Genomic DNA, 26,655 nt, shown 5'->3' on the forward strand with positions numbered 1-26,655 from the left:
GAATCATACCTGAATTACTCAGACTACAAGTTAAGAGGGTATAATGTGTTGAGTAGTCACATTTTTAGAAACCATTCTTGAAAATGTGTATGCACATTAAATGACTGAAGAACATCTCTCTTAATGCTTCAATATATGCAAACTTCTGAAATTATTCTTCACAAGATCCTTTCAGGTTGGTACATTAGATCATGTCTTTTCTTTATGCAAATTAGTTATCACATCTGAAGTGCATTTTCAAATGGTTTGAAAGGTGACAGAGCACTAAGCTGTACTTAGCACAGAGGAGCAGCTCCAGGATGTGATACCACAAGAAATCACTGACCTAAGCAAATGCTGTGTGATGCAAAGATCAGTGTGCTAAATAGGTCCTTCCATTGGTGTGTAAAGGAAAGTGAAAGGAAATAGAGATGGGCTCCTGGAAGACCTTTGAGAAATCTGGAACTGTTTAAAGCATAAGCATTCAGGAGGGGAATTGCTACAGGAAGGTCTATAAAATGTACCAAATGTTATTGAGTAGTGTATATCACAATAAATGTGAGGCATACCCAGATGTGTGTAGGGGAATCTTTTCCAACCAATTCAAAGCCAAAGTCAATTATTTATTTATTTAGATTTGTTGGTTTAATATGGCTACTAAACAAAGACAGTACTCAGAACTGGATTGGAACTCACGTCCCAAAAAACTCAGTGCACAAAGAGCTTGAGGTGGGTCAAGTTCATTCATCCCTAAATGAAGAGAAATACTTTAGTGTTAATTTATAAAGGAAAAAGATCTCCTGCTCATTTACACAAGGGCTCTATTGCATTGACTAACTGTCACAGTAATGAAATTGCTACAGTACATAAAAACAGCCCCTCTGAAGACGGTGAGTTATATTCCCACTCCTGGGTTATTTCTCAGTAGTAAAGGACCTGTGCCAGCATCCTTTTGTTACAGCCTGAGTTAAATATAACTGCAGAAGGGATCCCATAAGGAAGGCTGTGGAGGGGAAGCAAGTCTTACAGAGGTCCTAATCATGGGTGCTCCAAGTCAGGGGTGGATGCTGCTCCATTTTGCCGCCTTCTGCTGCCCTGTCCTTTGACCATTTGGAACAGAGGGATTTCCTGCCTCTGAAGTAACATGCAGTGCATCTTCTTCTGCAGCTTTCCTTGGAGCTACCCTCCTGACAAATGATAGCTCCTTTTTCCAGTCAACTTCTGCTATTGGCTCTGCAACATCCTGCGGGAAGAAGTGAAGTATTTTTAACAAACTTTCACAACAGCTACAAAGGACAGTCAGGAAACAGAAAATTATCATGTTGATCTTGCTGCCCTGATTTAAACTCATTGCTACAAAGGCAGAATCCTGCCAGCTATAAAGGGCTTTGATTTCATTTTTTTCATGCACTTATCTTGACCTCATTTTGTAAAGTGCCAAGTGGATTTGTTCATTCATAACCCATTTTGATGCAGTAGATGGCAGCAGGAGGTGGTTTTGGGGTGGAGGGGTTAGTTTTAGTACATTTGATTAGTATAATAGGACATAATGTTCCATTCTATCCTTTTCTACTTTCAATATTTTAATTCATTCTATGAGAAAAAAATCAATGATAATCTGTCAAGGACTGCAATTATGTCTTAAATCAGGATGAAAAAAAGTGTGTGTGGATTTGTGAGCAAGGGGAATCATTTACATAATAACTCATGGTAATAATAACCCTCAGATATAGTCTTTGTACCCCATACTCTATCCTTTGGTTTTAATTTTAAGATGGCTGCTTCTTTCAGTGCAGTACACCTAAAAATATAGAAATTTTAATCCTGCATTTTTGGGCAGCTATCAGACAGCAAATGCTGGTACTACTTTGTGCTTAAAAATTTGCACTGCTATCAGCTGCCATCTGGCAAGGTCTCCCAAAGAGAGGGTGGTTGAAATCCTCCAGAGAAAACCCATGCTTATGACTAATGGTGGTTTTTCTAGGCTTATGTTGTCTTCGTCAATTGGAACCATTAGTCTGTGGTGGATTCTGGTAATGAACACAAAAATTAGAGGGTTTGGGGTTTTTTCCTACCTGCTAATACTGTTATCCAAATATTAAACTTTTAGAGAGGCATAAATAAAAAACATATTTTAATATGAAAAATGCAAATGCTTCAAAATCAAATGTTTTACTTTAATAAGACAAAAATTTTATTTGTAAACCAAAATATGTTTTAAAATAGATTTTCTCTTTTTAAATTTGGCAACTGTATCAGGTGTCAAATGAGAAATTAAAAGTGAAAGTGAAATTTAGAATAATTTTTAAAATTTAGAGAAATGTAAAAAATTATGCATCAAGATCTACAAGTTCTAGATGCAACTAAAAATGAAAGTGTTTTATAGTTTTCCATTTTTGGAAAGGTCCCACCTAAAAGCTTTTTTTTGGTCTACCTTAAAAACAATTTATCTCACAAAGTTCAAAATGCTTTTTTTCCCCCTCCTTTTTAGTATATAACATCCAGTTTGACAGGAGAAAAATAAGAAATTAGATTTCGTTCATTCCTTTGCCTTTCCAAATACTGAAGACAGGATGGTCCTTGGTAGCCCTTTCAATGGTGGGAATGCATCCACTTGGAAAATAAGGGAAAGTATAAAGTTAGTGATTTATGCAAATGCTTTCCTTAAAATGAGGGTGCCTTATATCTCATAAGAATCACCACAATGGCTTTTTTTGTTTGCCTCAAAATTTCATCCTATTTTCTAAAGTCCTATTCAAGGGCTACCACATCCCTCAGCCTTCATCTTCATGCACGGTTGGACTCCATGAGCTCACAGGCCTCTTCCAACACAACGATTCTATGGTTCTGCGATCCAAAGGACCATGTCTGGCTCATTCTGAACATGAGTGAAGAGAAAGTTCTCCCCAGTGCAGTGTCTTGGCATCAGAGGATGCCAAAAATAGTGCTTATAAAGCCCATTTGACCTGGAATAGCTGTTGTCTTTAAAGAAAAGACAACTAGAAATTATGGTCTTATGGCATAGTAGAAATTTTTCTTTTTCAGCTGGACAGACTATTTGCCTCTCTAACGTAAATTGGACTCTAGACTTCAGCCTAGATTTTGACAGGTAGCGTTATTTTATGGGACTTTCCACAGCTCTGCTGAAAAGGCTGCTCAATATTCTGAGTAACCAACCCTGCCTTCTGACAGCTCAAAAATTCACCACTTCAGTTTATGTTAAAATAATTTTTGCAATGGTAATCATGAGCACTGAGGAAAATTAGTTTTATCATTAAATAATCACACCCTTGAGAGGCTGTGGGCACACAGCTGGTGCTCAGCTGGCTTCAAATAGCTGAAATGTAACTATTGCAGAGAAACCATACCTCTTGTCTTTGAGTATAAATTAAAACTAAAATAGTAACCATTTATTTTCAGATTTATTTTTGTATATGTGCAAAGCTACATGCCCATACTAACTAAACATGGAAGAAAGTAGTCTATATCCCTGTATTAATACATGATGCCAATAACACAAGAGCAGATTAACCTATGTCATTTAAATGTTTTGGGGTTTGCTTTTCTCTGTTTAGTGAGAAGAGAGGAAAACTGATGTCTGCAATATTCTTACAAACAAACAAACAAACAAAAAAACCTGTGTGTCCTTTGTGTCAGGATTAGATGCCCAGCAGAGCACCACGTGTCACACCCCACGCTTTGCACAGCAATGAGAGATTTAACTGCTGGCATCTGTACCTGAGACAACTCAGCAGTCCCAGAGCTCAGTCAAGAAAGGAAACTTCCCAGAGCAGCTCCCTGCAGCCAGGATGGTGAGTGAGAAATGGCTGTGCCATAGAAGCTGTGCTGCCCCTCTGAAGCTCCATCACAGCTCTGGGAGAAGTAGGCCCCTTTCTCTGAACACTTCTGTGTCCTGCAAGAAACCTCCTCCTGTCTCTGTCCCCTGCAATATTTCTCCATTCACCAGGATCTTCCCAGCTATAGGGTCAGGTGTCCAGCCCTCGGGAGCAGAGGGCTCTGGAGATGTGCTGCTTGTCAGGCTAGAAAAGTCCATTCTGCCTCCTAAGGTGTAGGTAATGGGGCAGTCTCTTTCCCCTGGAATCTGTACCCTACACAGTGCACACTTTGCTTCATGGACCCCCTGGTTTGTCCTGGGGGGCCCTATTTATTACTGTGTTTAAAGAGAGACTACTGTGGGCCACCAGAGGTGGGTAACGATGAGGAGAAGGTGACTATTCTTAGCTTCATAGTAATTTTAGTTTCTTAAACTTAACTAAATTTTCAGGAAGGTTTATATATATACATATGTATATATATACATTGAAAATGAACACTGGAAGTTCACATTCCAGAAGCAAATAGGCAATGGGAAAGTCCTGGTTAACAGTCCAAATGATCCACAGGATTTGTGCAGCTCTGCTGGCAGTCCTGTTCAGCCTGCTGAAGTTTATCTTTTCCAATATAGAACAAGTCAGTATTGTTAATAATATGCCTGTTCTGAAATTGCAACAAGACCACTGAGGGGAATTTGATTTATCAAGAGATAATCATCTGGAGGGGAATAAAGACACCTGTCTGCCCTCTGCTGTCAAAATTTAATATAATCAATATCCTCCCCCTACCTGACATAATGCTTACTTAGTAATTTAATTACCCAGATAATCTTCACACAAAGTTTATGTTTTTACCTCTAACTGGATGCCTAATAGAGCTTGCACTACTGTTTTTCATAAACACCCCAAAGCAGCACTCTCTTTGCACTGTAAAGATCCAGCAGAGGCACAGTGCCATGTATTGCTTAACTGTGGAAACATCTGAAATAGAGATTTTTGGAGTTCACTTGAGTTAACAAAATGAATTAAGCATTTAAATTTTAGCTTGCAAAATTATGTGTTGAATTTTAACCTTTTACTTAAAGAAACCTCTGCCATAGTACAAAGGCCATAGGAAATGCAAATTTCTGAAGCTTCTCGCAAAAAGAACAATACCAGAGGAGGCAAAGAACCCAGATAAAGAGGCTCCTCTGTCTCCAAGCCTATCAAGACTGGCAGACATACTCAGATAAGCACCAAAAGACCAAAAGCGCACGCGCAAAAGAGAAAAGTCAAAAGTTCAATCATGAGGAAGACCACAATCTTCAGCCTCAGAAGACCACTGAGAGACCCCTGCAGGACCACCACAGCAAACCATGCAGGCCCAGAAGGGTGTGGACCTATTTAGCATGAGAGGCAGGGCCAGGGGTTGAATATGCATGGAAAGGTTGTGTAATGTATTGCATATGGAACATCTTTGGAAATACAGGTGTGGCTCAGACTGAGGCTCAGGGCACAAGTTTTCAGAGAGCTATCTCACTTGTGCCAGGTGCCAACAATACATACCTACTTCATAACTACCCCAGGTTGTAGAGTCTTTTTATTTATTCTGCATATCGCTTCACATCCACCTCACCTCAAAATGGCTCTGATCAAGAAGCACTGCCTAGCTCTTCATTTAGGTTGTGATCAGCAAGATATTTAGACTCATGCCCGATATCCAAGCCTTTGAAAAGTCCTACAGATCCTCCCCTAGTGGGTTAATAAAGATTAACTCAGTGCTCCAGAGATACACTCAGAGCTCTCAACTGCTGAATTCGGACTTTGTTTTCTTAAGGTTCTGCCTTTTGGATGAGTAACGTTACGAGTTGTTGCTGGGTGAGGGTGTTTCTCTGGCTATTCATCAGTGAAATGAGGACCTGCAGGTGTTCCTTATGCCAGGGATATACATCTTAATGTCTTGTCATTGAAAATAATAAAAACAAAATCTCAATTGCAGCATTTAGATCCTGATCCTCTTATACTCTCATTTCTGCCAGTGTGTCAAAATCTGACCCTTTAAAAGGAACAAGTGTGTTAACAGAAAACAGTGTTGGACTGATGAACAAATCAATTGTATTCAAAAATTTCCCAAATCAACATAAAAATTGCTTGCAAACTGATAATTTTTCCAGTCACATTTCTGGAACAACAAGTTTTTGCAGTGTAAATTGCTTATTTGCTTCCTCTGCTACATTAGAACATAAGCTGCTCTTTTTTTGCAGTGTCGTGGCCATTACCTTCAAACAAAAGACTGCTTTTGCACAATATCAATTTGTATGCTAATAATATTGCTTGCAATTGTACCTCTGCTAACACACAAGACCAGGTTATAGCCAATTCCCATTTCTTCTCTTCTAAGATACTTGAAGAGTGATAGTTTTAAAGATTATGGACTCTCTTCTCATTTCCTCTTCTCAGCATTACCAAAGGCTATTACCTAGCTGCTTCATCTCATATTAAAAACTGTTCAAAAACCTCAGAGACTCCTTGCACATACTCATGACTTTTGCATGAGCAAAAATTGTGTTTGCTTTAGGCAAACATATGTTTCCTGTTTATTAGTGCAAGCTTTTAGCACATTTGCTTCATCTTGAATAAAATGCTGACATACTTTTTTTACAGTTCAACCCATTAGCAACCCCAAGTGATGGGGCTTCTTTCTTTGGTTGAGGCAGGATAGCCCAGAAAATACCTTGGATGCTTTCATGGATAAACCATGGGAAGCTGTCCAAACTTTACTCTGGGTACAAGTATCCCAGCACTGTCCTGGAAATTGCAACACTATGTCTGTTCTCTACAGGAAGAATCTATTTCAGAAGATGAAGAGCTAATGAAAGGATCTGTTTAAATAGGAACTTGAATTATAATTCCTTTGAACATGAGATGTAAAGCTGGAAGGTGTTGTGGAGCTAGAATTAACCTTTGGAATAGGGTTTCTAACAGTGTAATACTAGCCAAAATTCACCTGCAGAATCTTAGAAAACAGTTATATAGAATAAAATTTTCTCAGGAAGGTGAAATTGTTCTTGTACAATGTTGTGACATTGTAGAAGCTTTGGACAGTGTTCACAATGACAGCCTATAAATTAGTAAGAACTCAAATTATCTTTTTTCTGGATTATATTCCTCAGTTTCTACACTACCAGTGTTTCATGTGGAACTCCTTTGACTCTCTCTCATTTATCTGGCTTCACTTCTGTGGCAAAATCGTGCCCATTAGCCAAATTCCAGATTTAAAATATAAATGTACTTTCATAATAAAAAGTATTTTTATTTTTATATATATATATATATATATATATATGTATATAATTGAAGATTTCTCCCTTTCTGATTTCCACCAAGTTGTTGAACACTGAGCATTGACTTTGGCTGAATCTGCAGCTGTAAGATGCAAGAAACAGCCACACTGAGACACACAATGCTGAGGATCCAACATTCACAATACACTTGTTCTGCATCTTCTGCTTCAGAATATCTGTAACCCATGCTCACAGCCTGGATGGGTGTTAGTAGAAGGAGCACACAAGTCAGACCATCTGGCCTGTTTTGTCTGAAAGGAACCTATTTCTCTGAACCTGCTCTTAAATGTGTGAACAAAACCACACTAAATAGATCAGATTTGTTTCAAAAGCACACTCCAGATCCAAGTTTAAATTATAATGTGGACAGTCTTTGCAACCAAGATGTGGTTGGGTTTGTGGAGCTGGGCAGAATTCTAATGCTGTCCCTCTCGTTTTCTAGCCAGCAGTAAGTCATACATACTCCATGTCTGCTCCACTTATTTCATTTATCAGCCCTCCACTCAGCACAGTCTGAGTGAAATTTTATTTACTTGCTGAAGGACTTAAACATTTGGTTTGGAAAAAAAAGCATACTGGTACTAATCTATTACTTTTTGAGGAGGAATGAGATGCAAAGGAACTAGTAACAGAAAGCACAGTTACGAATATACAGAAAATTTTAAAATGTATAATATTTACATAGATTCCACTGCTGAACAGGAAATCATAAACAACTCTCCTCTTCATAAAACTGACAAAAAATTTTGGATTCATTTCTTCCAAGTAAAAAAACTGACTGAAAATACATTTCAACAGGAAACTTTGCATTCTTATCTAACACACCCCTGAAAAGCGTAAAAATAAAAGTTTTAGTGATCAAAGCCAAACACAAATTCTCATCTTTAAAATTCCCCCCAAATCCATTTGTAGTTAGCTGAAAAAAATGAAAACAATAAAACAATTAAAACTTTTAAAAAAGAGCCTCTGGGAGTTTTGCAGCTGTAATCACATAAAAAAGCTGTGATTAAGAAATTACATGTTTGAGGCTGAAAATGCAAATGCTTCATATTTGTCTGAATCATAACTTCAAATGACATTGCCGTGTTCTTGCTATTTTATGCAGTACTTATGTTACTGAGTCAGTTTTTCCTGTCTTTTTTCTTTCTCTAATTTTTAACAGCCTTTTATTTCCTGCTCTTGCTTTGTAAGGTAAAACTTTCATTGCTTTCTTCTGAAAGGAGACTGCAAGATGTTCTTAGTAATCAAGTGTAATGGGCCATGTTCTTTGAACACTTAGAGATGGAGCTAGCACAAAAAGAAATAAAAAACAATAGCAGAAAAGGCTGATCAGCCTCTGCCAAACAGTGTCTGAGTCAGCTGGGACCTGTGAAATACTCTCCAAAGCCACAATCAGCTATGTCCAAAGGAGGGCACACCAAGAACTAAAGCAAAGGGAGAACCTGCTTCCTCGGGTGGTCAAATATATTCAGATGAATCCTTTCATTTTCAGGAAATTGAAAGCAGAGTGAAACAACACAGTCAGAATTTTAACTTCTTTTCCCCTGCTTTTGTACCACAGTAGCAAAAATACATTCCCCAACTTATCCAGCCACCATGCTTGAAATCTAACCTCTAAGGTTTTGGCTCGTGTTTTAAGCACTGGATTCTTGACTCAGTAGGCCTCAAGATTCTCAGTGTTTATTTTCTTTGAGGAAAGTGATCCTTGGTCCTAAAAGTGAAGGTTTGTTTAGGAAACTTACTGTACAAATTCTCGTAAACAGAGTGGAAAAAACAAAAGCAGTAACTGCTAAATGCAGTCCTGCTCTCTGCTGAGCAGCAGAGCTCTTCCCTGACTCTTTCTGTGCTTGCCACTCCTTCCACATGCACTCCAGGTGAGAGCCATGGAGATCTGGTCCTTGAAGTCACCAACAATTTTGTTGGTCTCTTGCTTCTGTCTTTCTGGAACAGAAATCTAACTCATATTCTTGTTCTGCACTTAACTTTTGGATACAAACTCACATTTCTGGGAGGACTTTTTGATGTAAGATATCTTTCATGCCCTCGATTTATTTCTATCAAATGTTACAAAGCAATCTCAGTGTTTTGTCAACTGTAGATGGCACAAAACAAGCTCAGTAAAATATTGCTTTACTCAGGCATGATGAAAGACTGTGGTCCTCCACTTTTCCATTTACTGTCACAGACATCACATAAATGAGCAGTTAAAGGACATTCTGAGCAAGTCTGTCTTGGGACTTCAGAGATCATAAAAATAACACAGACTTCTTTAAGCATGGCCTTTTTTGCTTAATAACTTTTTTTTTCAATTTATAGATAATATACATGCCAAGTTTTAAAAAACAAGGCTGATAGGAATTTTTATAGCAATATGTATTTATTTATACATACACCTGTTACTTTGCAAACATAGATAAGGAGTATTCTGCAAGCATACCATGAAATTGGTGGGGCTAAGTTTACATTCTGGATCTATTTTGAATGCTGTCAGGGAAGTTCTGTGCTTTGTGAGCACATTGGCAGGCAAAAGTTTTTGGTTTTTTTTTTTTTTTTTTTAATTCTTATCACCTACAGCATTGATGTCTTTATTTTATTTCTCAGGGACATAAGTAGGAATTAAACCATGCTTCCTTGTTTTTGTGTCAAATATGAAATTATAACTCACGTCAGGGCCTGGCAAGATCATGAAACAGATTCCCCTGGAAGCTGTGCTCAGGCACACAAAAATAAAGAGGTGATTGATGACAGCAAACATGGCTTCACTTAGGACAAATCTTGCCTAAAAAAGCTGGTGACCCTGTATGACAGGGTCACAGCAGTGGTGGATGAGGGAAGAGTAACTGACATCATCTACCTGGACTTGTGCAAAGCATTTGACACTGTCCCACTCATCATCCTTGTCTCTAAACTGGAGAGACACGCTCTGATGGAGCACTTGGGGGAGCACTCAGTGGATGAAGAATGGACAGATGGTCACACCCAAAGATTTGTGACACTGATTTGATGTCCAAATAGAGACCAATGACACGTGGTGTTCCCCAGAGGACAGTATTAGGACCAGCAATTTTTAACATTTTAGTCAGGGATTTGGTGAGTGGGACCAAGGGCACCTTCAGCAAGTTTGCCAATGACACCAAGCTGTGTGGTTTGGTTGACATGCTGGAGGGCAGGGATGCCAGCCAGAGGGACCGTGGCAGCCTGGAGAGGTGGCTCTGTGCAAACCTACTGAAGGCCAAGTGGAAGGTCCTTCAGGAATGCAGGTCAGGGATCAGGCAGTGCAGCACAGCACTGGCTGCAGTTGCCTGTCAAGGCAAAAGATGCTCTTTGCAGGGTGTTGTGCTTGGAGCAGAGCTCCTTCCTTGGAGCATATCTCCCTGTGAACACAGTGAGGCTGCTGAGGGAACAGCACTGGCTTATGTCCTGTCACCTGGGGTGGGTGACTCCCACACCTCTCCAGCTCTCCCAATTATAGCTGAATTCCTACAGTTCTTGCTAGCACATATTTCTCTGTGCACACCATCCCACTGGTAATCAGAATTAGAGAGCACATATTACCTACGGGATGGGAAGATGCACATGATTAGAAGTGCTGAGCACCTCTGTGTCCCATGTCTCCAGCACAGAGACTGCAGTGAGTGAAAGTTTTTAATAAGCTGGACCTGAAATATCATAATTTCTGGAATATCAAGCTTAAAACGAGTTTATTTGTTGGGGTTAGCAGCTGGAGGAACCTTTTACTCTGTCTCTCTCAAGTTCTCTCTTCTAGCCTTAAGCTTATTGTTGTAATACTGAAGGATCATGATTACAGTCTCTGACACAGCCTTAGCCTCTAATCACCACCTAAAAATGCTGTGTGGCTAAAGAGGTGCAGGGTCAGTACAGTAGGCACAGACCTCACTGAAAGAACAAGATAATACAGAACATATTGCTTTTATTATACCTCTTATTAACTTGACTCAGCCACCTCCAGCTCCTTTTCCAAGACAAAATTTCCCATAGTTACAGGTTCCTCAAGTAATGTCAACCAGATGGCAAATTGTGTAAATACATGTTGGTGATTGAAACTTGTGAAAATTGGTCCTCAATATGAAGACTTCACATCACAGGAAATTAAAAAAAAAAAAAAATCCAGCCAAAGAATTCACAGAATCTGAATCTATTGGTTTCTTTCACTGAGTTTGTAGCTAATTAAGTGAATATAAGGCATACATGGGTCTTTGGTCTGAGGGCTAAAGAAATGTGCAATGTAGCTTTCTCTTTGAAAAATCATTTTAATCACTTTAATATTTAACACTGTATTTTTGAGGGCCATGTATGCTATGCAGTCAACCTCAATGATAAAGAATGAAGGTCAAGAAAGTAACTTTCTTGCTAAATATCAAAAAGAACTATATTAAAAGAGAAAGGTGAGGGGAAAAAAAAAGGAGTTCATAACTCTGAAAAGAGAAGGAAAGAACAAGGCTAAAAGAGTAACAGACTTTTCCCTTTTTTTGCAACCTCTATGTGTGTGTGTCTCTGTGTGCATATATATCTACCAAAAGACTTGTGAGGGAGCCACTGACACTTTTGAGACCATGGGATGAGTCCAGTGACAGAGGGGACAGAAAGATAAAACACACCAAAAAAATTGCATTGAAATTATCCAAGAGGACTGGGATAGAAGCCAGAAACAGACATAAATGACCTGAGAGAATGGATAAATATTGAAGAAAAATAGGATAATGTAAAAACAGGTTAGCATCAAATTAATTTGAAAATGTTTCAGAAGTAGAAAGGAGTTATTCCAAACCTCTCAAATCAATGGAAAAGTGATGGAGGCTCAGAGAAAGGAGAGAGAGAAAAATATTTAGAAATCATTCAGTCTCAGGAGATTTTCTCAGGTCATTCTGCTGAATATTTTGTTCTGTCTTACAGGTTAATGTTTTTTTGTTGGAGTTTTTTTTTTTTTTCCCCAAAAGTCTCTGTGCTGTTCTCTTTTCTGTTACAAACCTAAGCAAAGTTGTCTGACAGCAAGGCCTTCCCAGTGGATAGCAGACAGGAGGGCTGTGTGTACATGACGATGCAAATCTTGTACAGAACTGTGCTGTACAGTCCTTCCTCTGCACAGATGTGCAGGACACAGCACCAAAAGAAAGAGTAAATGCTAACCTTCCTTTCAGAAGGCCTTCGTGTCTATTGTCACCTGCAGTTTTATTAATGAGTGTAACTGGCTGTATTCAAACACAATGCTGTAAAATTTAATTGGGCAAACGTAGTGAACGTTAGCTGGAGCTGTTTCCAGTCACGTATAATTACATGAAGCTCATACTTCAATAATTAGCGTGGCAAAATGAAATTATTTTGCAATTAGAGAAGCTCTCATTTCACCTTTCCTGTCATGGATCCTCATTTAATTTAGATTTTTATTTACTGACAGTCCCACTCCATTAGATAAGGCATTCCCTCACCCACCAGGATATTTAAATAGAGGCAATATATCTGAGAAGACCTAAGAAAATGTGGTTTGTGCTGGGAATTTTGGCTCCAGTTTTTCTAATCAGTAGAAGAGCCAAGTGATAGAAGCAGCTGCCATTGGTGAAAAGCAGAATCCTTCTAAAGGCTGTCAAGGCCCACAGCACTCCCTGGCACTCACCAAGCTCTCGTCAGAATTTACTGCCTCCTTCTCACACCACAGCCAGGAACTCCTTACTCCTTTTTCCAGGGATTTAGGTGAAGACATAGGATAGTAGCTAACACTTCCTCAGACACCAGGAGCAGATACCTGCTGTATCATACTGAAAGACATGGAAATTTTGCTCTCTGCAGCTGCCCTGCGAGTCTCCCATTCGGTGGTCATTGGCTCCCTCTGGCTGAGCAGGAGCACACGGTGACTGTGGCACAGCTGACACAGCTACAACCACGGGTCCCTCCTCACCCCAGCTCTCAGGAGCATCTTCATCACCAGCATCCCTTCCACTGCCAGCATGTCACCACACTCAGTGATATGCTCCTGCCTTCCCAGCACTGCCACTGCTCTTCTGCCAGACTGGGAATTCTTTCCCAGACCTCTCTGACATTTCCAACCAGTATCTATTTTCCTGACCTATCTCTACAAAGCAACACAAGATAAATAACTGTTATATTTCATGCCAGCTAACATTTAACATTCTTCTTTCCTTCTCCAAGACATTAAACATAGAATTAGGAAGTCCAAATAACACTTGAAATATTTCCCAAGCAGGAGTGGAATTAGAACTTTGGAAATGGGATAAAACTATGCTCAGAATTTCTGAAAAAATAAAGATACTTAAAATCACAGAAACACTAAGTGATTTACTGCTCCATAGCCTAAAATCATTCTGGAAACACAGAAGGATAGTTGGTTTTATTTTATTTTATCTGTCCATGTATAAAAACTTCAGTGGACAAGCGTGGATGACATCAGCTGTTTATACGTAAAATCTTCCCTCCAAACTTGCACTACTCAAACCATGGAAATCAGCAACAGAGAAGGCAATATTCCTTCATTCCTCTGATCATAGAGCTCCATTTAAAAATCTCTTGGTAGTGAGTGAGCCAAATTAAAAACATTTACTCTCCTAGTACTCCCCTCAATCTTTATTGCTAAGAGGAATGATAAAGCATATAGAGATTTGGAGCTGGTTTTTTGATTGCTAAGAGAGTTAATATCATCATCGCATACATAAGGCCCTTCAATCAGACAGACACCAATTTGTAATTTCAACTCTTCATGAACTTTTTGAAATGAGAAGGGATTACCACTGCATTGAGGGTGCCTGCAACAGGAGATTTAGGGAAACAATGCTGCCAGATCTGGCAAAGGCATTTTGCTGAAGGAGAGCACAATGAAGAAGGAATAATCTCATCACCACAAATGTCTGTATTGGATGTATTCTCAGTGGATAATATGTGATTAATACGCATAATTTCCTTATTTCAGACAGTAGTATTTCATGGATAGTGACTGCACATCAATAGAGGCCAATAAAACATTATTATAGACAGTCCATCATCCCAGAAGGCATTAAAAACTGATAAAGCACTAATTGAAAGGTCTGTTTGTTATGAATTTGTACAACACTTACAAATGAAACCTTGAAATAAAGCATGACTTCCATCACAGGATGTTAATCACCATCAGAGTTAAGATCCAACAGAGATCTTCATAGCTCATAGTGCTTTGGTATTTTTATCTGCTGAAAGTCCTGAGTTTAATTTTAGTCTTGTCACAGAAAAGATACTACCAGTCACTATTGCGTGTTCATGGTGAATAAATCATATTATGCCTGGCAGAACTTCTGTAATTTCTTTACCGTAGCATTTAATACTGAATATAAAACACAGTTCTGTTGAGCTATCAAGTAGGACTTAATAGAACATTACTTCCTTTATTGAAAATTATTTATTTTGCTAATTGCTTTTCATTAAATTTTTATTACCAGTAAGGGAACACTACACTTTTCTAATAAAACAAAAGAAATCTTATTTTCCTGTCTTACTTTTTACTACGGTTTGGATCAATTCAAACAAGTCCCCTTTTCCTCTAACAAAGTTGAATTTGCATCTCCAAAACCAGTTGTGTAATGAGCCAATGAATAAACTGATGCAAGTCATGAGCAGATCAATGAGATTCTGATTCACAAAAAGTGCCAAAGTAAAATCAAGAAGAAAAAAGCTTTTTGTTGTGATGTACAAGTTTGTACAAGTTTGCTGCAATATTTCTGAAGTCAGCAAGCAATTGTTAATCAGCAGGCCAAGAACAGTTTTCAAAAATTGCTGTGCTCCAGAAACAATACTTCATTTCCTCCTATATTGGTCATGTCTCTGTTGCTGATATTACAAGATGGATTTTTTCATTTCAGTGCTTCATACAAGGAAGCACTTGGTGTATGGCTATACTAAAGGGCATTGAACAGAAAACTAACTGGCATCATTAGCGAGCAGGGCTAGCAGAAAATGTTTAGACCTAAATTACATTTGCAATTTGTCCAGTGTACTCTTGAATCTTCAGAACTGCATATATTGTTGTGAATTGTGAGAAAGTGACAGGCTACAGAAACTGGTATTCAGCCAGCCAGCTTTAAGACATAGGGTTTAGAAATTCTCAGCTACAGAGAAGTAGCTGAGGAGAAGTATGAGGAAAGGTAACACACTAACAGATCCACAGAAGACATGCATTCCCAATGAGGTAAGTCATGGCTGGGGCAAGTCATGGCCAGAAGTAGGAGTAGGTCTCACTTTTATCAAGTGATGAGAACTGGGATTTTCAGTCTTGCTGCCTGGAGTGTGTAGGCTTTTTTGTGACACTAGCTGTGGGAAATAGGCAAGGACAGCCTGTTCTGTGGGACCACACTTGGGCATCCTTCCTCTGAGCAACAGACAACCTCCTTTAACTTTTTCTTCTCTCATTTTTAGCTTCTGTAAAGAAGGCCCAATTCCAGCTGCTAGATGGAGAGCTGGTTTTGCTCCCACTGCTCTTCACCTGAGTCTTCAGGACATATGCATGTATTTTGGCAGAATTGTACTCCAGTTCACTTGTCCTCAGCAGGAAAAATGTCCATTTACACCATTCCACCTTCTGAGATACAGTTGCAAAAGTCCATACATCAGGAATGCTCTTCTCCAGCATGGGCATTTCTGCATATGCTACCCATGATTGCCAACCACAAGGTTTTCAAGAGAACCTCTCTGAGCCTGAAGGGGTGACAGAAAAGACAAGTTTCTCTGGGAACTTCTGTGTGTTATAAGTGTGTAAATCCCAATCTAGCAGGCAGAAATCTTTCAGTGAGTTTGTGAATGATCATGGTACTATGTGTGGCTTTTCTCTGAATCTGTTTGTGATTCACACCAAAACTGAAGTCTCTGAATTCCTTGGACTTTGCTCTAAGACAGCCTTCATTAATTAAGCAGCTAATGTGATTGTGCTACATGCTAAAGGTAGACAAGAAAAGTATGTTTTAACAATTAGAGTTGTCTGCTCTTCAAACAGAATTATCTCTGAAGGGGATTTACAAGTGAATTTGATTGCTTTCTATGTAAAATCAATAACCACAATCTAGTGCCTAATAGGCTTTCTGAAGTCTCTACTTCTTCTCTCTTTGAGAGTACAAGCAGGGGGATTTTTCCCCTGTAATTTTATTGGTAGTAGCTTGCTAGCTTCACAATCCAGTTATTTTTTTGCAATTTCTAATTCATTTGGCTCAAATTGGAGATAGAGATGTCATTAAGATTGAGTGAACATTTCTTAAGAGCTAGATAAACAATTGCAGACTGATTAATAATTTCTGAGAAAAGTAAATAAACTGTGTTGTGAGAAAGAGATTGTTTCTTTCATTTCTATTCACATTAACAATTTAAAGTTTGCAAGTGATTAATGTTCCAGGAGATTAGTGAAAGCTCAGTAGTGTTCAGCAGTCTGTGGGTAAGTGCATTTTGATTTCTTTCTATGCTAGAAAATGTGTTTGTGAGAACATTCAGCAGTTCATTGTACATTTATACACTTACTACAGTTCTCACCAACTGTGCTCATAACTCTTATTCTCTTTGTCATTTGGGTTTATGGTTCCTTTTTTACCATTTCCTCTTTTATGATATTTTAGATGTGGCTTCTCAGGTGCATAAATATCTTAAAAGTAAATAGTAAAAATATGCCTTAATATGTAATATTTAACAATTGCCTTGAACTGTCAGAGCAATTACACTTTAATGTGCTTTACACCTGTGGGTTTTTAACAACAAACTTAGCTGAATACATTATCAATGAAAAGTCTGCTAGCATGTTTTAAACTGTTCTCTATTATGGTTTCTATTATAGCTCAGTGTACTCTAACTAGTCTAACCATTCAGGTGGATGTTGCTAGTTTGAATGTGAATTCTCCTAATACATCATAATTATAGAAGCACTAAATAATGTTTTGATCACCTACAGTGAAAATAATATATAGTATTCCTGATTTCTTGTTTCTTACATATTTAGTCACAATATATAATTATATTGAACAAAATAGATGCACATCTATTTCTGTTTATTGTATTTTAACTGAAAACTTGTAAGAGGACTGTGTTTGAACACTGCATGCAATGGCATAGCTAGAGTAAGGCAACTTTTTCTAATGGCAGTGGTAGTAAAATGTTATTAAACCATAAGCAGTGTTAAGAGCATGAAAAGACAGCTGGATCAAAAGTTAATGATTTTTTTTTGCATTATTCTAGTAGTATCCCAGTTTCCAAGATTTTCACGTGCACAATACCCTGTTTCAGAACATTTATCTTCAGTGTAGTGTCCCTTGAATAAAAATGTATTATTTATTAAAACCACTTTTCCCAATAATATATCCCACAGGGTTAATATTACTAACAGGTTGTAATTCTAGCTCATTTTCCTACAGGGTTCCATTTCAGAAAACCAGTCACACTTACCATGTGAGTAATTTTGAGCAAAATTTTCCCTACTGAAGCCTCATTCTTATGGTTTGAATCATTCTCCGAGGTGAACAAATTTACCACATCACAAAAAGCCTGATACAATCCCTTTTGTAACTTCTGAAAACTTCCATAGAGGAAATTTGAATTTATTTCTTTTTAAATTTTTAATTAAATACTGTAACACCAGGCCTCCTGAATATTACACACTGCTGTGCCAACTTGATTCCTTTATCTGTTTCCTCCTATTTTTCCTACATCAACATGAAAGTCCATTTATATATTTAAATGGATATAAACCAGTGTATTTTTTAGAATCAAATGACAGTGTTTACTTGAACTGATGTCACTTTCATTTTTCACATACATCTTTCCTTATCCCTAACTATGTTAAGAATATATTTCCATTCACATTTTTAGTATCCTGTATTTGAATGTAACAAATTTACTCTTTCTCACAACTTTTTACATGAAGAAAACAATCTTGTTTGATCCCTTACTCATTTTCTCCATGCTTTATAAAGCTTTGCTCGTCATAAAGAATTTCAAAATCTTATGCTGCACCATGGAGCAGATTTTATGTGTTTCTTGTCTTTTATTTTAAACAATTCCTTTCTTATCTAATCAGCACTTATTCTCATAGAAAATGTCCTTTCATGAAAAAAAAATCAAATTTGAACAATTTTGGGGATGATTTTTCTTTCTAGGGAGATGTGTATATATGTACAAATATACATATGTATGTGTCTTTGTGTTCATCTGTGTGTGTGTGTGTGTGTGTGTATGCATATGCACATAAAATACCTCAACTCAATCAGTTTCTAAACTTTTCTTTGTATAAGGTACTTTGTTTCAGGACTATTCAGGTAAATATGATCACAGAAACACAGAATAAACTGAGTTGAAAAGGACCCATCAGGATCATAAAATGCAAATCCCAGCCATGCACAAGACCATCCCCAAGAGTCTCCGTGTGCCCAAGAGCATTGTCCAAACACTTCTCACCTCTGTCAGGCTTGGTGCTGTGACCACTTTCCTGGGGAGCCTGTTCTAATGCCCAACCACCCTCTGGATGTTTAACCTGGGGATAGAAATTTTAGATTAAAAATTAACTCCTGTCCCAGTGTTGAAATTCCATGAGGGAATCTGGAATGGCCTATGACCGCAGAGAAAGGCAGACTCTCTGCATATATGGTGAGTGGTAACGCTCCATATTATGGATGAATTTGCATATTTTTCCATTTAGCTGAAATCACGTTGGGCTAAGGAAGCAACATCCTTTTGGCATAAACAAAGACTCCTTGAAGAGATTGCCAAGCCTCAAGTGCTTCAACTGAGATCCAAGTAAAGATTCTTTAACTGAAGCATCAGCAGTAAATTTTTAAATGTAGCTGAGCAGCCAGAGATAGGAGTCTACAGTTCTAAAAATATGTTTTACAGCTCTTGAAATAGTCTTTAAAAGTGTATATAACTATGACTTCATATATAAATACATGTGAATCTCTTACTGACAAATATAATTTCTGAAGTCAAAAGTTTTTTTTCATGAAGACATGAAGTGGGTTTGCTTCACCTGCACTTGTCATAGGAGAGATTTGACTACCAGAATATCAAATGGAAAGTCAGGCAGACCTGTTCAGAGCTGATTTAAAATACATACAATTAAATGGAAATCAAGAAGGCTTGAAGAGATGTAGAGGTGGGTTAAACCTGACCCTGAGAACTGAGCAATAGTAGCTATTAAGACAGCATTGGTGCTCAGAAGCAGCAAAGTCAGCAGATAAAATATGTGGAGTTAAACATTTGGTCTGATATCTTATTAAGCAATAAGTAAAAATAACTTTCCTTTTTTTTGTGTATAAAAATAGTTTGTTTTTTTTTTCTTTAATTGATTTTCTAAGAGTATGATCTGCAAGACTTCAAACTGAATCAAAGAAAAAATATGTTTATATTAATATGGATAAAGATAGAGATAATGTGGCATATACAGATGATGTGTTAGAAAGATAGAGAGAGGTTTAGGGATAGATAGAGGTAAAACCCTAATATAATATGCCACCACCAGCAGAGGCAAAGAAATCCTTATCCCCCCCTAATGATCAGATCACAGCATGTTCAGTTTTGGTCCCTGCTATACAAAAAAAGATGTGGACACAGCAGAGAGAGTCCAGGGAAAGGCCACAAAGACAACCAAAGGACAGGAAATGTTGTATGAGCAGAGGCTAAGAGACCTGGGTTTGCTCAGCCCTGAGAAAAGAAAGCCTAAGGGAAATCTTGTCACCATGCTCCAATACTTACAGGGTGGCCACAAAGGTGGAAACTTCTTCCTTTACACAGAGTCCCAGGGAAAAGGCAAAGGGTAATGGGTACCAGTCACTCCTGGGGTGATTTCTACTGGACATAACATGAAAAATTTTGCCAGTGAAAACAACCAGCCATTGGAATAATCTCCCCGAGGAAGTGGAGGATTCCCCAACACTGGATTCTTTTACAATTCAGTTAGATAGGGTGCCTACCCATCTTTCCAGACCATTCTTTTACTGAGAAATGTTGGACCAGAGGATCCTTGAGGCATTTTCCAGCTTGGTACTCTGATTCCACGATTCTATGATACATTTGTCCCAAGAAGCACTAAGATTAAGAGAGAGAAGCCCAACATGATGCCACACAAAGGCATAAGACTGGATTATTTTATGCTTCCACCATGGGAAAGACCAAATTCTGCTTCCCCAATGAAATTGCTTCCTCATTAGCACTATAGGTCAGACTGTGAGCCAATTTCTGTTTTTTACATGTGGGGAACAACTGAAAAGAAATAAGTACTTTATTATTCACTGCATTACAGTGAATGTTTTTCTTTTCCCTACTTTGTGAATAATTCTCATTAGAGATGAACAAGGGAGAGCCACGTATTTTGAACTGTAAATAAAAAGTGGCACTGTCTTTTGTGCAATTAATGATTGAACGCAAGGAAGAAAAAAAAAAAAAGGAGTAAAAAGAATTGAAAGAAAGTCAGGTATAGAGTGCCCTCTTTTGGGCAAAAGGGGGCAAGGACCTGAAAGAAGCCAAAGATGTTTTCTTAAATATTGCAGTCAGAATTTCACAGAACCTTGAAGGCAAATTCATGCTTTATTCATCTAAAAGCTAAAATGCTGACTACGATGAGCACCCCAGTTAGTTAGAGATCAGCTACTCACCAAATATCATCTTGTAAATTCAAACACAGTCATGCTACAGTACAGGAGGGGAATTATAAAAACAAGACCTGAGCAAGCACTGCAAAAATGAGAGAAAGGAAGGTCAGCAAAAGCAGAAGTAAAGCAACTGCCCTCAGCAGAGAACAGAATAACACAATGCCTTGGAAGTGTTAAAGAATTTTGTACTTAGATATATGCCACTATAACCTGTAAACACTTTTTCAAAGGTTTTAAACTTCAACATTACCAATTAGTTTGAGCTCTCCAGGATCTTGTCAAGCTTAAAGAGAGGAGTTATGTTTCATTGGTTGTGAAGACTGTCAAGGAAAGATTAAGCACTATGATCAAGATATTTGTCAAGGCAGCTGTCACATGTCCAATCCTTCTTCTGTCAGGATTAATTGAGAAAAGGTAGTCATTCCTCCCCATGGAGAGCTGAGCAAAAGTTGTGGAGACTCACAGCTGCCATGAGCTTATTTCCATGCACTCTGTTCCTGGTCAGTGGCTCGTGAGATAAGAAAAAGTTTCATCTTCTTGGTACCACATGGGTCTATCCCAGCATCCACGTGCTCCAGCAGGATGGGCTTTAAATAATTGCTTCTAATGGCATGGGTTCAGAAAGAGATATGTGTTACTAAAATACAGCACTAGCACTACTGTAAGACATTTGCTGCACTTGAAAGCTGTCCTTTTAACACTGGGTTTTTAACATGACCGATGAGTGAGGAAACAAAATAAACAGTTGAATAAACATAATACAGAATGAATATGTTAGAGTAAAATGGATCATGTTGGATTCAGAACCCTGATAGAGGTAAGGCTGCTCCATGTCCCATGGCTCAATTTAAAGTGAAGCTGAAGATGTATTCCCAGCAGGGACATGCACACACTGAACACACACACCCCACATACATACCTACATGCACAATTATATACACATAAATATATCCATATATACCTGTGTGTTTCTGTGTGTCAGTGGCTGGTTTCAGACAGTATGACAAGTAGCTATCCCTTGATCTCACCTTCCTCAGCTACTGGAACCTGGACATAAAAAACCCCAAAGTTGTGATCCCACTCCAGTTCCTAGTGCAAATCACCATGCACACATATACAAACACATACATAAACACAAACACAAAGAGCTGGCACTTCCCAGGTCCCAGTAGCCATTCTCCAGCTTTTAGAGATACACAGGCACTCTTGTACTCATAGTTGGCCCTTAGAGACCCCCTTGCTCCCAGGCCTCTTCACCTGCTCACCAGCTTGGTCTTCATTACTGTATGAAGTGTGACACACCACACTCATACAGCCAGGGCACCAGGGACACAGAGCTGCTCCAGGCCATGGTCTGACTGCAGTCGCTGCACTCACACCCCCATGCATGTACACAGCTTTGTACACACATATATGCACAGAACAAAGGGTCACTGACCCAGTTAGAAAGCAATTTAACGAGAAGACAGGACAGACTGCTGACCAGGCATGGGGTGTGGCCAGACATACAGGCTGACCAGCCCACAATTTACATACAACAAGCCCTTTTTTTTGCATAACCCTCAAACTTCCCATTTTGTTCCTCCCTGAATCATCTAAACATTTCCCTTTTTCTACCTTTGATTCCTCCCCCCAAATCTTGTGAGATGCCAAATTGCCTTTCCCCTGCATCACACTAAGGGTCTTGCCCCTGGGCAGTAGCCTTCTTAGTCCAAAAGGTGATTCAGAGCCCTGCTCCCATGGTAACAGACTTCACACCTGGACACTGGGGCTGAGCTTTGCTGGGGCAGCCCTGGGAGAGGCCCAGACAGGTGGTGGTCCCTAAGGAATCCTCAGTTCAGGTCCACTCCTACCTGCCACTGTGCCCCTGTGCTCCTCTGGGTTTGTGCAAGTGGGCCTAAGGTGGGCTGATGGCTCCTGGGCTGAGCCTGGCAGCAGCTGGGCAGGGCAGGGTGCTATCTGGGCTCCCCACACTGCTTTTCTCTCTAAACCTTTATCACATCCCTGACAGCACACAGATATGCTGCTCTTCAGAAACTGCAGCTGCTATTTTAGATAGCACTAGCACTGAAGACAGTGAAGTATTTGAGTGTGGACAGTTCCTTATGTGAATCCTGGCAGGGACCAAAAAATATCCTCTTACTGCTTCCAAACTCAGAATGGGACTAGACACAGTAAAACCAGTTAACAAGAAGGCAGAGACTTGTCTGAGTCCTTGCTATATCCTCAGAAATCTCTTTCTATGTCTTTTCCTCTACAGCTCTCTGTCCCTCTCCCAGTCCTCCACAGAGCTGTCACCAAGTATTGACAGCGTACAAAGTCACCAGTTTGCCAGGTGCCTGGGGCACACTGGCTCACCACCACCCAGTACAGAGCACCAGCACCTGTCCACCAGGGTCAGAGCACCATGTTAAGACAGCTCCAGTTTTGCCCCAGTGGAATAAGTAAACATGAAAGGCTGAGTAGCCTGGCTTAGCCTGCACTTAGCACGACTCATGTCTTGATTTACGCATGTGAGACATATGGGATGAAATGGGAAAATGCATCTGACAAAAAAGGGGCTGTTTCTCTTGCTCCACTCTGATTGACAGCCTGATCATTCCTCATTCAAAAAGGTGTCACTGAAACATTAAAATGCCACCTGCAGTATAACAAATGTATTTATGTGATCTCCTCTGACAAGCAAGTTTGTGCAGACTCATTCGCACCGAGCCAGCTCCTTCACTCTCTAAAGTGATTAGGAGTCAATAGACTTTAAGTGCTCATTCCTGGTAGTAGCTGTTCTGCATAATAATCTACTGCAGAAGAAAAAAACTAGGGACTGTTTGTAGCTTTCAAATGTTATTTACTAACAAAACAGTCATATTTTCTATAACAACTGCCACTTCATTGGGTGCATATGTTCTTGATTCAAAACTATGAAGCAGATTTAACTCAACACCATATGGTGCGATGTGAACTTATGTGGTTTTTTTACCATTTTAAAACAGCAGTTATATTGCAGAAAGTGGGTTTTATTCTCTGATGTGTCTTATGCTCAGAGAACATTCCACCCAACAGTTTTGAATCCCCTTCTTTCTCTTAGTTTGACTTCCAGATATAAACTTGTGCCTTTGCTGTGCCAGGCAAACCCTGTCAGAGGAATACTATTTGGAGGAGGAAAGAAGGGTACGGTTACCAAAACAACTGGGATGCGCAGAATTGTAGCAGCTTGTTTTGTAGTCATTCTTTTCCTGGTTTGTGCCCACAGCAAAATGACATCTGCACAAATGTAGTAAGCAGTCCCTATTTTCAGGATGTGCTAAACTAATAATTCAGTCCTAATGAATATGTCATTGGAATCTAGCAGCCTATTTAGATTGCTGCTTCCGCTATTACAGAGGAATTGAAAGCAGAAGTGATAAGACTTTAATTTGCAATGAATAAATATCATGTTAAGGGCATGGAAATGGCAGAGGGTTGGGGACTGTAGTGCGAATGTACAGATTTCCTCTGTTCTCTGAGAGCTCTGAAAACACAGATATAAATATCCTTTCTTCATTTATCATAAGGTTTATACTTGGTGTTGGCAAAAAATTAAAATATATTTTTAACATTTTCAGTTATTGATGTGCTAGATTAGTCTTGAGTATTATGCAGTGTGCCTGAAAAACGGCTGCTTTTGAAAGAATGAGCAAGCCAAGCAAACTGGAATAGCCAGAATGAAAATTAGTTGTAACTGGGAATCAGTACCTGCAGTCTTCATTCACCCTGTCTGCACTAATGACAGAATATATCACACACTAATGTGGTAATAAGGAGTGGGCCATTGTTTGCTCTCTTCATTTTTTGTAGATAGTCATGCACACTTTATGTTTCAAATTCTGCTATTGAAAACACAGTTTAATTAGCCCAGAAAACAATTTCCACAGCTTCACAATCCACTAGCCATCCTCAGACCACAATTTGGAAAAATCTTTTTTAAATCATTTATGATTAACTAAACAGTAAAGAGAAGAATAAGACAAATCTCTGGAGATCTGTGACTTAGGCGCAGGAGCACATTTCCTGGGTAAATATAATGTAAATATATATAAACATGAGACATATTTATGGGACATATGAGAGATAATCTCTCACCCAGAAGAGACTCCTTTCCCCCTGACACAGACAATGAGTGAGGTGGTATCAAATAACCTCCATGTCTTGGCCATACCCCCTCCCACTACTGCAAAAATTAACCCTGTACAGGCCAGAACCAGAAAATTGGCTAAGTCTATTCCATGGCCCTCAGAAAAAACTTATATTCAGAAATATTTATTCCATGGACACATGTTCTTGGTCACTTCTGTTATGCCCAGTCCAAGCACATTTTGGTCATAACTAAAATGTTAGAATACAGTCTTTGTTGCTTTTACTGTGAGTATGAAAGGCTGAGGTACAGAAGAGAGCAAAGACTGGAAAAAAAGAGAAATTAACTTATCTCTGGATGGGGTTAAAAAATGTCCCACATTGAAATGTCACAAAATTATAGCACTAAAGTCACTCATAAACAGAACACAAAGGTGTCATCCATCAGCGCAAGGCATTTAAGGTGCTTTATTTTTACTTCACTGCCCAAGCATCAAATCCAGGGTTTGTTCAGTCATTTCTAACAAGAATTTTACAAGATCTTATAGCTTTAAACAAACATTGCCAATAAATACCAAATTCATTTATGCAGAATTCATTTTTTCAATGTTTTTAATTTTTAAAAGGTCTCTTAACAAATTTCATCCTAAATTAAATTTCTGTAAAGTCAGATATGAATTATCTTCATGGGCATTTGTGCTGGAGAAGCAAAATGTAAGTACAGTACAGGCATCTGTCATTCAGACAGGGGTTACTTTCAGCTTGCCTCTGATCTAACCTCACATTGTTTTTAATGTTCAACTGTCACATCATAAAGGACTTGTATATAAGAGGGGGATTAGACAGAAAGGGCAAGTAGGACACAGGTAATTGACCAGATGTGAGAAGCTTGTCTGCTGAATTTAAAGAACTAAGAATAAAACATCACTGCTCTTCAGTGGAAATCTGGAAGGGGAAAGCAATAGACTGTGGTTTGAACAAAACAATCAGCTTTCCAGTGAAGGACACAGGGCTACTCTTTACTGATAAACCTTAAGAGGATTTTCTAAGATGATAGGCCTGACTGTGCCCTTCTGTGTTTAAGAAAAACATACAGGTACAGAAAATCAAGTGAATTAAGCCAGGGATATTTCTAGTTAGTATGCTGTTGTAGTACTTGTGGTAGCACATAGTAATAGTAGTAGTACTGATAGGACAAATACTGGCTGAGATGAAGAATACTTTTGCCCATTATGGAAAGAATAAATAGCTTTCCTAAGGAAATTTTTAACTATTTTGGAATTTCAAAATTCCTTTGAAATAATTAACTTCCCAGTATTTTTCTCTTCACTTTGAGCTTTTTTTCACTGGTTGGTCATTTTTTAATTTTGGTTGCAATATTTGACTGTATCGATATCTGCCTCACATACAGCTACTGCTGAATGTGGTGGAAGCTCTGTATGCAGAACTTTGGTATAAGCAAGCATGAAAACTTCCCTTGAGGGCCAGAAACCTTTATCCCTTACTGGGTTTAGCTCCATCATATATCTACATTGACTCCTAACTCAGGCAGAAAATAGGTCTTACAGTCACTGACTAAAATTTATCTGCATTTTTGAGGTTCCAAAGCCTTTGGTATTTTGAGAGACAAGGTCCTGCTTCACATATAGAACCATAGCTCACAGGTAAAGCTGTAATTATCTTGGAGACTGAGAGATGCTTCAGTAACCAGGGACATATGTGCAGAGATGTTACACTTTTATTTCTGAAATGTCATTTTGTGGGTGGTTGACTGAGTGGGGAGGCCTTGATTTA

General features: G+C 38.8%; 1 long non-coding RNA gene across 1 annotated transcript; it reads right to left on the reverse strand.

The window, feature by feature from the left end:
- Positions 1 to 647: 647 nt before the first annotated feature.
- Positions 648 to 22,685, reverse strand: LOC128803682 (uncharacterized). The gene is made up of 3 exons (XR_008435805.1): positions 22,605 to 22,685; positions 21,713 to 21,798; positions 648 to 1,222 (listed from the first exon to the last, which is right to left on the reverse strand). It is a non-coding gene; the product is annotated as an uncharacterized LOC128803682 (long non-coding RNA).
- Between the last annotated feature and the right edge of the window lie 3,970 nt (positions 22,686 to 26,655).

This window comes from Vidua macroura, chromosome 2 (assembly GCF_024509145.1).
Source record: "Vidua macroura isolate BioBank_ID:100142 chromosome 2, ASM2450914v1, whole genome shotgun sequence".
Lineage (NCBI taxonomy): Eukaryota > Metazoa > Chordata > Aves > Passeriformes > Viduidae > Vidua > Vidua macroura.